This window comes from Bos indicus x Bos taurus, chromosome X, assembly GCF_003369695.1.
Source record: "Bos indicus x Bos taurus breed Angus x Brahman F1 hybrid chromosome X, Bos_hybrid_MaternalHap_v2.0, whole genome shotgun sequence".
In the NCBI taxonomy this organism is placed as follows: Eukaryota; Metazoa; Chordata; class Mammalia; order Artiodactyla; family Bovidae; genus Bos; species Bos indicus x Bos taurus.
In genome coordinates, this window is record NC_040105.1 from 136,900,096 (window position 1) to 136,914,172 (window position 14,077).

The 14,077-nt window shown below is 37.1% G+C and overlaps 1 protein-coding gene and 1 pseudogene across 6 annotated transcripts in view; one reads left to right on the forward strand and one right to left on the reverse strand.

The window, feature by feature from the left end:
• TENM1 (teneurin transmembrane protein 1) overlaps positions 1-14,077 on the forward strand; it is a 908,231-nt gene that overhangs the window by 434,295 nt on the left and 459,859 nt on the right. The window lies entirely within an intron of this gene.
• Positions 1,499-2,057, reverse strand: LOC113887494 (annotated as a pseudogene).

Below are 14,077 nucleotides of genomic sequence, written 5' to 3' on the forward strand. Positions count from 1 at the left end.
GGATAAAATGGTTCCAGTTAGACTGGTGCCCTTTATTCTTATCACATTTTCATGGAAGACAAGCTAGTAGAAATCTAGAAATATTCATTGTAGTTTAAATGGCTGTTTTAAATACCAAAGTAAAATTAATGATGTAGGATTATCTTTCAAAACCCAGGGAAACTGTATTTTTCTTCATAAAAAGTCCATTTATAACAATGAATGTCAAGGTCCCATAAGCATTAATATAAATCTTACAGTTGTGGTTTAAATAACTGAGATTGTATTTGGTACTCCAGAATATAGAGCTTGATGCATTATATTTCATAAAGTTTCAAGCAGAAATTTTATTCTGTTTGACAAAGTGTATCTTCTGTATTTAGTATAACAGTGAGCTCTTCCCAACAGAGTACAACATTCTTGACTAATGTTTGATGCTGGTCCCAAGACAGTGGTACTCCAGGTACTTGTCTTAGAAAGAAAACAGAAGGATTAGCTTATACTTTAAGGTTGGGAAGACCTGATTTTATAAATTGACTTGGATGGAAAAGTGCATAAAGTATAAGGCGAAGGTCATTGAAGTCTGTTGTCTGTTCCAAAATAGTGATCCCTGGTGGAAAGGCAGTGTAGTGCATATTGCTATGTGCTGCAAAATGAAAATCTGTTATATCACCGTTCATAAGCAGGACCTGCTGAACTGAATAAGCACAGATGTACTTCAAATTAATATTTAATCTCATACCAGAAGCACTTAAAGGAGTTAGGGATATGAGTTCCTCATAAGAAATGACTTCTTTCTCACAGAGAGCAATTATGGTACCAGAAGATAACACAAATAAGATTCTCATTAGGCTTAAATAGTAAATCTGAAGGTGATAGTGGGTTGTTGTCTCTAGTTTGAATTTTCTACAAATTTCTTTAAAGAAGAAAAAGAATTATTTTTTAACGTCATGGCATGGATCAAAACTAAAGCTAATAAAGTGACTTTGATTAAGAGACTATCTCAGTCCTTGAGAGTAGATGAGAGTGACTTTTCATTGACATCATTAGAATATTATTAGAATAAAATTGAACCAAGTAACCCTTATTAATCTTTAAAAGGAAAGTGCCGTAATCAGGTTACAATTCTAATTTATTTTTGTTGCTTTTTGAGGCCAACTTTAGAAAATAAATCCCCCAAATAACTTTGAGTCCAGAGCCATCTCGTGCCTTTCATTTTAAACTCAATTTTCTTCCAAGATTTTAGCATCTCATTACATATTAGCTACTCAGAAACTACCATGTTATGTTAAAGTGACATTTCATATTTTTGATTGTAAAAGGAACAACTGAACCTACTATTTCAAATAGGAGGTTTAAAACAAAAGACATTTTGCAAATTGTATAGGTATTAACTGGAACACATTGTATGACACTGAAAAGCAGGCAATATTATACTTTACTGACTGTCATGTTTACTTTTATTTTTTGCCGAGCTTTATGGTTTTATTAACACAAAGAAAGTGTGCACACAAGCTGTCTATTCCTTTTCTTCCCTGCACAACCTGGCATTGGTATTGCTAATTCTGATGCCCAAGTGGGCTGCTCTGTCCACAAGGGTTTTGCGGCTCTTGGAGAGGACTTTGTGAGCAATCTCAGCACAGTAAGATTTGTTGCACATCAGCAGCGCTTCAAGCTCCTTGACATTGTGAACCAAAAAATTCCAGAAGCCACTGGGCAGCATGTGCTTTGTTTCCTTGTTGCTCCTGTAACTGATGTTGGCATCCAGATTTGGCCTTTGAATCTACAGACCCTGTTGTCAATGCCTCTGGTTTCCGCCAGTTCCACTTAATTTTGACATGTCATTCTGACTGGTGCTGGATGAACTTCTTGGTCCTCTTTTTGATAATCTTGGGCTTCACAAGGGGTCTGAGGGCAGCCACAATGCCGTAGGAGATGGCTGCCACCTCCATAGGCAGCGCTGTCGGGTTTAAAGTACTAACTCCTTCTGAAGGATAGTTAGCTTTTATATGATCAAAATGACAAGTGCGTGTTGTATTGAGGTAACTATTTTTAGATGATGGGTAGGTCTTATACATGGTGTCAATGAGAAGCTATGTATATCTTTCTGTGTTAGAGGGGATTAAAAAAAAAAAAGATGTTCCTTCCCAACCATTCATTAAATGATTATTGAAATGTACTATTTATTCATATATTTGCTGAGCACCAACTATAGCCAGACCCTAGATGTACAACATTGAATAATGCTGCTTATGGAGTTTGTAGTCTAGTGGGAAAAAGAGGGACACATCCAAAAAACAAGGGAAAAATTTAAATTAAAGACATAAGTATTATGAAGGAAATAGACAAGATGTGATGAGGCAATGGTAGGGTAGGGAGAATCTTTCAAGCATAGGCATAGTACTTGTGGTGGGAAGAGCTGGCTCCATCTAGGGGCTGCTAGAAGACCAGTGTGCCAAAAACGTAGTGCATTAAGTGGAGAACAGCTCAACAGGAAACGGAAAGCTAAACACAGGTCAAGTCACAAGGCTTTGGAGGCTATGATGATGAGTTTAAACGTCTTCCTAACTGCAGTAGAAGGCCTTTGAAGGCATTTAAGCAAAGGAAGGGAGTATCCAGGGCTGTTTATTGTAAAAGAAATAGATTGAAAGGGGTAAGATTGGAAGTGGGGGACTAGAAAGGAGATTATTGCAGTTATTCAGGTAACAGATGATAGTAGCTTGTAATGGGAAACAAAGAGAAGTAGATAGGTTCAAGATATATTTTTGAAGGAAGTCACTAGAATTTGGTGATGAAGTGGGTGTCGGAGGTATGTGAAAAAGTGAAATTTCTAATAACTCCATTTTCTTGTTTGAGCAACTGGGTACCTTGTGGTATCACCTAGGTAAGAAAGGAAAAGAGTGTGGTGAGATTAAGAGACTCAGTAGTTATACTTTAGGGGGACTTCCCTGGCAGTCCAGTGATTAAGACTCTAAGCTACCACTGCAGGGGGCTTGGGTTCAATCCATGGTTGGGGAACTAAGACTCTGCATGCTGCACAGTGTGGTCAAAAAATAAAATAAAACCAACCAGAGTTATATTTTAGAGACGTTAAATGCATATTTATGAGATACCAAAATTATGTCTTGAATTTTAGCTGGATACCCAAACTTAGGCTCCAGGAGCTCTTGAGTTATCCTTCAACTAACTGAGAGGAGTCAGCAAACAGCCACATTTAGAGTCATTATGTCTTGATGATAATCTCTGAATACCCACCCCTTTGGATTCAGACATTGAAGGCTCTTATCAAAATATCAGCACCACCTCCATGGTAGTTCATCATTCCAATTGCAATCCCATGGCACTGACTTGAGAGAATGTGCCACAGGATGAATGAGTTTTGTTGGGATACATGAGAGTTTTCTAAAAGGGACTCAATTATAGTTTTATTTAAGAAGGTATATTTGGGTGGGATTTCATAGCCAGAGGGGGAAGGGCCACTTGGGAGGAAAAGATGAAGCTGTAAAGAAAAGGGGATTTTTAAAGAAAGAGGGAAGAAAGTGCTCTAAATGAAACTTTGAGTCATTTCACAACTTTGCATAGAACCAACCTAGACAGCATATTAAAAAGCAGAGACATTACTTTGCCAACAAAGGTCTGTCTAGTCAAAGCTATGGTTTTTCCAATAGTCATATATAGATGTGAGAGTTGGACCATAAAGAAAGGTGAGTGCCAAAGAATGGATGCTTTCGAACTGAACTGTGGTGCTGGAGAAGACTCTTGAGAGTCCCTTGGACAGCAAGGAGATCAAACCAGTCAATCCTAAAGGAAATCAACCCTGAATATTCATTGGAAGGACTGATGAAGCTAAAGCTCCAATATTTTGGCCACCTGATAAGAATAACCGACTCATTGGAAAAGACCCTGATGTTGGGAAAGATTGAGGGTAGGAGGAGAAGGGGGTGACAGAGGATGAGATGGTTGGATGGTATCACTGACTCAATAGACATGAGAGTGAGCAAACTCTAGGAGATAGTAAAGGACAGGGAAGCCTGACATGCTGCAGTCTTAGTGACTGAACAACAATAATACCTAGCTTCTAAATGTTTATATGTAAATTATTCCAAATTCCTCTTTATTAATAAGATTGCAAAATTTAGTGAGCACTTACCCTGTGTCAGGCAGTTCTAAGTACATGAACTAACTCATTCAATTCTCTCCAGAAATCTATGGGTTATTTGTTAATTGACCACTTTTACAGATGAGGAAACTGGCCCAGAGAGGTTTAGCAATGCCTAAATTAACAGAGACATTAAGTGGTGTGCTAGGATTAAAACCTTCATAGTCAGTTTCCAGAACCTCTGATCTTAACACTACACTATCCATTTAAGTTTGAAAGTGAAAGTGAAGTCGCTCAGTCGTGTCCGACTCTTTGCGACCCCATGGACTATAGCCTACCAGGCTCCTCCCTCCATTGGATTCTCCAGTCAAGAGTACTGGAGTGGGTTGCCATTTCCTTCTCCAGGGGATCTTCCCGACCCAGGGATCGAACCCAGGTCTCCCGAATTCCAGGCAGACGCTTTAACCTCTGAGCCACGTCTACATATATTGTAACTTTTATTTTACTTTACTTTATTTTTGTTTTCTTCTCATAGCTCTTAGCTCTTTGCCCTTTAAAAACAGTGACAAGAGCATTATTCACTGGTCATGATAGAAACCAACACCCAATTCTCCAATACTGTTACACTGACCATAATTTATTGATGAAGTCTGCCATCTCAAACTCTTTACCCATATTTCCTCCCCTGGGGAAGAAGATGATAAAATTACTTTCTTGCCTGGAACATTTAATTCCATAAACTTGTATCTAACTAGTATTGTGGTAAACAACTTCAACAGCTGTGCCAGATTCCAGGCCATTTTACCCTGTAGAGAAAAATGAAGTTTGCCAATTGGCTAATCTATATATTATCATATTTGTCTATTTAATGGGATAGTTTTAAGTTAGTTTAGCCATTAATTAAACCCTTGTTTAGAACCCAGTCTATTTTCAAACTAACATTTAAGAAATGCCCAAGTGTAACAAAGCTTGATGGAGGTTTGTTTTTTTGTTTGTTTGTTTTTTATTTTTTGGCTGTGCTGCATGGCACCTGGGATCCTAGTTTCTACACCAGGGACACCATGCCCTCTACGTTGGAAGCCTGAGTGGAATCTTAATCACTGGACCACCAGGGAAGTCCCCTGAGATCTTTAAAATGCAACAAAAATGATCTTCTGTTGAGTTTGAAGTTATGTGTTAATGACTGGCTGTTTTTTAACCTCAGAATACTTAAAACTCATTGAAATTTTGTTGTAATCTATTGATTTTCAATTTACTAATTTGAAAGTGTTTTGCGTTTTTTAAATGGTTTTTACATACTCTTTAAGAAATATTTTTCCCCCTTATGCCTGGTTCCCATCTGTCCCTGTGCATATGGTCTTGCCCTTTTTCTTTTGCAATTAATTTCTCTTTTAACAAATATGTTCCCAATTTTTATAGAAAATATGAAACAATATTTGTTCTTATCCTGTGGCTGAGAAATGGCACAGACATATGACTCTAAAAAGTTTTATTACTGAGAAGGTCTGTCTCTTTGAACCTACAGATGAATCTTGGTAAAAATTACAAGAAATTTTTCCTCTCTTGATCATCTTGAATAATACTTCAGTGGAAGGTCAGTTTAGAGGTAATTCCTCTGTCACCAACGTGTTTTTTTAATGCCCTGACCAAATAATAGACAAAATCTATAAAACAGAGTGAACTACAGTTACTGGAAGGTTGCGGGTTATCAAGACTCTGGAAGTCTACTTACAGAATACTTAACACACAATTTTTAATTCAGCAATGAATAGGAAAAGAAAATGCAAATTTTCTCAAAGAAAAAAATGTATAAGGAAAAGTGTTGAGGAAAGAAGGGAATATGGGATTTAGGGAGGTGGAAAATCAGATTACTTGAGTTATTGAAATGATTCAGCCTGGCAAGTTTCTAGAAATACTCTGTTTCCCTCTTGAGACAATTCAGTCCCTCCCAAAGATATGTCAAGTATTTACCAGAGACAGGAAATACTGTACTATCTGAAAGAAGTCAAATCCTTGCCTGGATCTATCCTTCAGAGGGAGGTTAACATTCCCCTGAAGGCTCACTCTCACCTCTGGAGACACAGTGTGGTGTGTCTAGGGGCCTGGGGGCTACATTTTACAAACACAGTATACACACACACACACACAACACTAAAATAAGATAGAGAAATAATGACTCTACTTATTGCTAGCTTCTAACTGAAGTGTGCCAATCCCATTGCTCTCATAATAGAGAAAGTTAATATATCCTGTCAGGGCCACATGACATGAATAGTAAAATGCTGTGAAGTGACTGCATATAGAAGAGTCAGGAAATCCACTTTGATCTACATTTTTGATGTTTGATAATTACACTTATTATCGGGTCCTTTATGCTCTTTTTCTTTGACACAAGATCCATTATCAGTGACAGCATGAGTGTGAGTATGGGTTTGATTTGAAAAACTACTTAAGATGAGGTAATGGAAAAAAAAAAAAAGCTTTTTTTTTTTTTTTTTGTTCCACGAATATTAAGAGAATGGGAGAAAATTAAGTCTCCTCATACAATGGCTCACTTGAATTCTTTCTCTTTTATGTGTGGTATTGTTTAGGCACCTTATGAAGTTAGATTCTTAGGAATGTGTCTCCTAATGAAATATTTTGTACACATAGACTGTGATTTGCTTTGATATTTTCATTCTCTGACAAAGCATTGAGTGAATAGATAAAAAAATGATGGCCACAAAGAATAGGACAGGTCATATAGCCAACCTTTGTAGCTTCAGAAATTATTCTAAGTAGAATTCAAAAGCAGATGTGGATCAGACTAAAAACAAAACACAAACTCATAGCTGGACAGATAATTGGCAAATTCATTAATTAAGATTCTTTCTGTATCTGTTAACTTACTTTAAATAACACAAATTACCTTCATACAAGTCATTACTGGCAATTAATATGTGATAATGTATTTGAACTTTTCTGCTTGCCTATATTTCACAACAAGGGCCAAGGCTAATTTAGCATTTTAATGTGGAAACTTGAACATTAACATATTAGTATTCATCACAGTAGAAGCCTAGGTAAAATGCTGGTTCATTCATTTATTTCTTGTTTGTCTCTGTTACTAGCATCACCTACTGTTTGATCTTTGGTTGTAAGTATTATATGTATAAATAAAAATGAGATAAATAACATTAATGCCTATGGCATCATTGACTCAATGGACATGAGTTTGAACAAACTCTGGGAGATAGTGAAGGACAGGGAGGCCTGGCATGCTGGAGTCCATGGGGTCACAAAGAGTTGGACCCGTCTTAGCAATTGAACAACAACAACAATAATAGTAATACATAGTTGAAGAATAAAACTATAAAACTCTTTCACCAAAACCAAATGCTATTCCAATAGTTTTGCTTTTGAGTTGTTCTTTGCTGCATAGAAGAGAAAATAAACTTGTCTTTAATTGATGGCCACTGCAGATGGTGACTGCAGCCATGAAATTAAAAGATGCTTACTCCTTGGAAGGAAAGTTATGACCAACCTAGATAGCATATTCAAAAGCAGAGACATTACTTTGCCAACAAAGGTTTGTCTAGTCAAGGCTATGGTTTTTCCTGTGGTCATGTATGGATGTGAGAGTTGGACTGTGAAGAAGGCTGAGCGCCGAAGAATTGATGCTTTTGAACTGTGGTGTTGGAGAAGACTCTTGAGAGTCCCTTGGACTGCAAGGAGATCCAACCAGTCCATTCTGAAGGAGATCAGCTCTGGGATTTCTTTGGAAGGAATGATGCTAAAGCTGAAACTCCAGTACTTTGGCCACCTCATGCGAAGAGTTGACTCATTGGAAAAGACTGTGATGCTGGGAGGGATTGGGGGCAGGAGGAGAAGGGGACGACAGAGGATGAGATGGCTGGATGGCATCACTGACTCGATGGACGTGAGTCTGAGTGAACTCCAGGAGTTGATGATGGACAGGGAGGCCTGGCGTGCTGCGATTCATGGGGTCGCAAAGAGTCGGACACGACTGAGTGACTGATCTGATCTGATCTGAATAGTAATAGTCTTTAATGTTCCTCTTTTCCATTAACTATTTTTTTTTCAGATATGTTCTCAATAAAAAGTTCCTGGAAAGGTAGTATTCCTCACAGCTTTTGGAAAAAATGACATTGTATTTGGAAATGGTTTATGAAGTAGCTTTTTGTAGTCCCTAACTTTCTCTGAGTGACTATGCAATGATCTGATGAAAGTATTTTATAAAGTGTGACACACCTTGCAGTTGTCATCAGGTGTTAGGAAAAGTAGAATATGAGAAGGTATGACAAAGTACAACCACAGACTTTCTAAATGAAAGCCTTAGCCAAATTTGCACTACATTTGTGCTACCTTAAAATTGCCACTCTACTTGTTCCTATTCAAGTGCATGTATGTTTAGATTCCAGGTTCTTATTTCATTGTTTTCTGGATTTGTGTAAATCATTTAGTACATCTTTAGGGGACTGGGAGGAGGTTTAAAGTAGTTTTGATTGGAAATTTGTAAAATCATATTAAAAATTTATGGGGAAGGAAAAATAATTTTCCCACTACCCTTCTAGTTACTTGGCTGAGACCCCCATAATACAAGACAGATTAACAGGAGAAAAATGAATAGAAGTTCAATAATATGCATCAGTCACTCATTTGTGTCTGACTCTTTGAGATCCCATGGACTGCAGCACACCAGGCTTCCCTGTCCATCACCAACTCCTGGAGCCTGCCCAAATCCATGTCCATTGAGTCGGTGATGCCATCCAACCATCTCATCCTCTGTCATCCCCTTCTCCTCCTGCCTTCAATCTTTCCCAGAATCAGGGAAATAATATGAATACCTTGGGAGATACCCTAGAAAACTGAGTAACCCCCACTAATGGCCCAAACTATCAGCTTAAATAAATACCTTCTCCAACTAAAGACTAGAAGATGTTGGTGGGGGTGGAGAGGCTGGCAGTCATGACAGGTAACCAAGAAAAGCACAGTAATCCAGGGTAAGGCTGTTATGCAGATTTAAATCATTACCTTAACCATTGATAAGAGAATTTCTAGAAATTTACAGTCATCCTTCCTCCCTCATCCAGAGTGGGAGATACCCTTACAAGTGGAGATTTTCCACGTAAATGTTAAATATCTCTTACAAAAGGATAACTTCTTTTTTGTGTGTGTGTTAGCCATTTTTGTTTTTTAATTTATTTATTTTAATTAGAGGCTAATTACTTTAAAAAAAAAAAAAAAGGATAACTTCTACGTGATTTAAACTTCTCTAGTGTAGTTGGATGCTGTTGTTTGAATTTGATCTCCAGGGAAAAGCGAGAGCCTATTGGGAAGTGCTGAGCCTCCAATACCATTTTGATAGAAGCCAACCCTGGTACTGAACTATGAATATCCAGCTATATCAAGAGGATTACTAAAGGCAGGGTCTGAAGTCAAAGGATTAAAAGAAATTGCAAAGAAGCCCCAAACAACCAATCTGATCTCAAATCTGCTTATAGTCAGTAACATCAAGATTTACAAGAGGATGAGTTTTCCCAAAGTTTATAAAATCGTTTAAGTGAATTAATTCCATATGGTGAAAGTATACACGAAATGTTTGTAGAGAGACATTAATTGTTAGTAAGATTATATTTCCCAGACAGTTTCAAAGAATATTAATTTCAATGCCTGATCAATACTATTAGCTGATGACCTTAGATATTTCTGAGGTTGCAACTAATATGCATCTGCCTTTGTACAGAAGTGTTAACAGCACTGTAATGAAATGCTGTGTAACATTTTAAAATTGAAAGTTGTGTTGGGTGAGCAATAACATGTTTGTTTAAATGATAGAGTAGGGTATTGAATGAAATTACTAATGTTTTCAATGAACACTAAGAAGAAAGTATAGAATTTCTGTGATTATAGAACTATTGTTTTTAGTTGCTAGGTCGTGGTCTGACTCTTTTGCGACCCCATGGACTGTAGCCCACCAGGCTCCTCTGTCCATGGGATTCTCCAGGCAAAAATACTGGAGTGGGTTGCCATGTCCTCCTACAGGGGATTTTCCAGACCTAGGGATTAAACTCATGTCTCCTTCATTGGCAGGTGGATTCTTTACTGTTGCGCCATCAGGGAAGCCTCTGTAGAACTATTAACCTCTTTCAACTTGAGATTTTTTTGTCACATTTTCATAGTGAGTTACATTAGTTTTTAAGAATAGAAAATCATTTCTCCATTCATATTTGCTTTGAGTTGTTGTTATACCATGTTCATTCCTTCGCTTTGTCTTTCTGACTTGATTTTTGCATTATTATGGATAAGAAGAGGAAGGGCTAACATTGTATAATAACTTGCTTTTTCCATACAAATAGTGTTTAGCCATGAAAAAATAGCAAGTTGTTTAACCATGGTAATATTGCATTTCATATTAAAAGTCAGCTACAGGAGCTCCAGGCTTCCACCGATTTTTCATTTCTGTTTTGTAACATTTGTGTATATATATATATTTCTTTTAAGCTCTTTCATTTTGATACAGTTGATTTCCAGAATGTTCAATTTGTGGGTAGTGTTCATTTAAGAATTTCCTGAGTGTTTGAGAAAATAATTTGAATGTTGACTGATGGTCCGCTAAATTCTTTGAAGTTGACCACATAGTCCTCCTGCATACCATAAACCTAAATTGATGTGTGTAGGTTTTAGGGGGAGTCATCTGTACAAAAAAAATACTTTATTTTGCAGTACAATTTATTACAAGTTCATTTTCAATCATGCGGTTAAAATATAATTTAACAGAGCACTGGTTATGTATATGCACTCACCAGAGCATATATGTTGCATACGGAAGAGATATGTCTGAAAACTCATTGGCAAAAGCAAATACCTTTTTATTAATTTGTCTTCCTGTATAAATATCAGCTGCTTCTGACTTCGAAAATTCAGAGTTAAGGTAGAAAATATAGAGCAGTTTTCTTTCCCTGCTTCTAAATAAGATAATAACATAATGAATATATATTATGCTTTATAGTAAACATTCTTGCAATGTACATTTTCCAGCTTTACCTGGAAATGCCCTAGCACATTTAAATATATGTATATTATTTTTTATATTCAAGAGTAACATTGGTCTATTGCACTAATAAAACATGAGCTGTAATAAGTTTCTACTTGAAATAAATGTATTTTTAGTAAGAAGCTCCTATAAGATGTTACAAATATTCCTGGACTAGGGTAGACATAGTTGAGCAAGATGCAATATCTGTGAATAATATGAACTTTAACATACTTGTTTTTTTTGTTTGTTTTTTTTTTTTTTTCGGATAATGAGAAGATAGAGTCATTATATAGAAAGACTGGATTGCAGATCTGGGCCTCGTGGGGAGGTACTATCCTGTAACGCTTGTTGCTATTGTTCACTTACTCGGTTGTGTCTGACTCTTTGCAACCCTACTGGACTACAGTACGCCAGGCTTCCCTGCCCTTCACTGTCTCCCAGACTTTGCTCACTATCTGGTACCACTATGAGATATAGTTTACCACGATCTGGTACCTGAAGTCTATTTTAATTTTTTACAGCATCTAGAGTTATTTGGCCAGTAGGAGTCTGCCTTTCCTTAACCAAACTCATAAGATACTGATGTATAAAAACAGTAGGTACATTGATCTTTTTAAAACATGAAATATAGCTATTAAGTAGGTTAAAATATTCTTGTCAGTCATCCAAGCATTAATTTCCTTTGGGAAGCTACATGAGAAATAAAATGATAACCTGAAGGCTTCTTATGTAGGGCTAGAAAAAATTTTCCTTCTTCCCTTTTAGGTTCTTTGGCTGGTCTAATAACTAAATTGACCCAAGATAGATTACCAGGAGAAAAACAAATTTCACATATAGAGGAGCCCATTAAAATACTCAGATACCATCTTGAGCTATGGAGAAGGGGTAAAGATCTAGGACCTCAGAGGGAAGGAAAACAGTTCACAGGAAGATGAGAAGAGCAAATGTTTGGCAAACAAATGTTTGCCTTGCCATATAGATAAGTCTTGTGATGTAAAATGTTCTCTCTGGCAGTAGTTCTTTTTCCAGACCAGGTCTCCTATATCAATTCTCCTAGGCAATTAATTGTTTTGTAGTTGTTTGGCCCCTGAGTCATGTCTGACTCTGCGACCCCCAGCTTACCAGGGTCCTCTGTCCATGGGATTCTCCGGGCAAGGATACTGGAGTTGTTTGCCATTTCCTTCTCGAGTGGATCTTCCTGACCAAGGGATAGAACCTGCATCTCCTACACTGTCAGGGCACCAGGGAAGCTTCTAGACAGTTAAGGGGGAAGTAAAAGGCTTTTCTCGAGTATGCTGATTTTAATTGCCTTTATCTCAAAACAGTACACATGTGAAAGTATTACATTTTGGGGTGCTGTGTTCTGCTCCCCCTCACTTGAAAACAATAGATATGAGAGAAAAAAGGAGTTAGTTTGGAAGATCAAACTCTCAATATGCCAGTATTGAGGCAGGACTTACTGTTGCCTCTCTGAGATTGGTATGGGATAGACCTAGTTTAATGCCAGATGCTTAGGTTCTTGAATCAGGGAACCTCTTTAACTAGACAACATGGTTAAGGGGGACAATGATGAATTTTTTCTCTGATAACGTTCTCAGAATTTCAGAAGAATCACATAAGTGTCACAGGAGCCCTTTCTCTGTGGGTGCTGGGCAGTTTTCAAACAAAAGGTAAGATGAACTAAGCAAATAACCCCAAACTAACTGTTACCTATGAAGGGACTAATGAGAATGAATCATGTTCTTTACTTGCACGTCCTCACTTTTTATTTCAATGATTGTAATTTTCACATTAGCATTTCCATTAGTCTTTTAAAATAGTTTCTGTTTCTCTGCTGAGATTCCCTTTCTTTCCATTTATAATAAGCATATCTTCCTTCATATTCATGACCATAATTACAATAGCTACTTTGAAATCCCTGTATACTAATTCCAACATCTGGATTATCTTGGAGTGAGTTTCTATAAGGCCATCTCTTCTTTTGAGAATGGGTCACTTTTTCCTATCATATTATTAATATTAGACTGTATCTTGGACATTGTGATTGTTATATCGTGGGGACTTTGGTTTCTGTTATGTTCCCCTAAAGAATTTTGATTTTCTCATTCCATTTTATCTCTAGTAAACAGTTCATTTTTTTTTTAACTCAGTCAACGAACTCTGCCTCTTGGGTTGCAACTCAAATCTCAGTTCAGTTCCTTTATTCTCAGCTGGAGTCTGCCCTACACATGCGTGGTTCCAGCATCAGCCAGAGATTGGGGCAAAGTTTATATGAAGAATGTGGATTGCAGCCTCTCTATATATTTGTCTCCTTTTGGAAGTTCCTTCTTTAGTTTTCAGTGACTGTCATTGCCTGACTGTCTTCTGGTCCTTTAACTCATACTGAGAGTTATACGTCAAGGTTTTTACCACTTCATGCAGCTCTGACCATTCCCTACACTCAATTAAAAAAAAATTTAGAAATGGAAACTCACTAACACCTTCTCTTCTTCCAAGTTTTTATTCCCCACCAGAATCTGCTTGCTTTTGTTTACTCTCCAGTGTCTAAGGTCATTGTGTTTTTTTTTTTTTTAATTGAACTTTGTCCAGTGAATATTATCTGCAGGAGGGCAAGGTAAAGAAGTGTACTCAGCTATAAGGTTCTCTTTGGGCTTCTCTGGTGGCTCAGATGGTAAAGAATCTGCCTGCAATGCAGGACTCTCATAAGATACTTTGAAAAGTTTAATTTGCTAAATAAACCTGGTAATACCAATTCCACCTCTGTTTCTTCAGTCACTACTGTGTATAAAAGCATGTGCTGATTGCTGGGGTTTATACAAATGAGTGAGATTCAATTGTGTCTTCAAGGTGATAGCAATCTAAGTTTTGAAAATAGACGTATGAACAGCCAAAATGTATTTCAATTTAGAGGTAAAGTTAATGCTAATGCTACAGAATTGTTTAATGTGTTATCGGAGTGC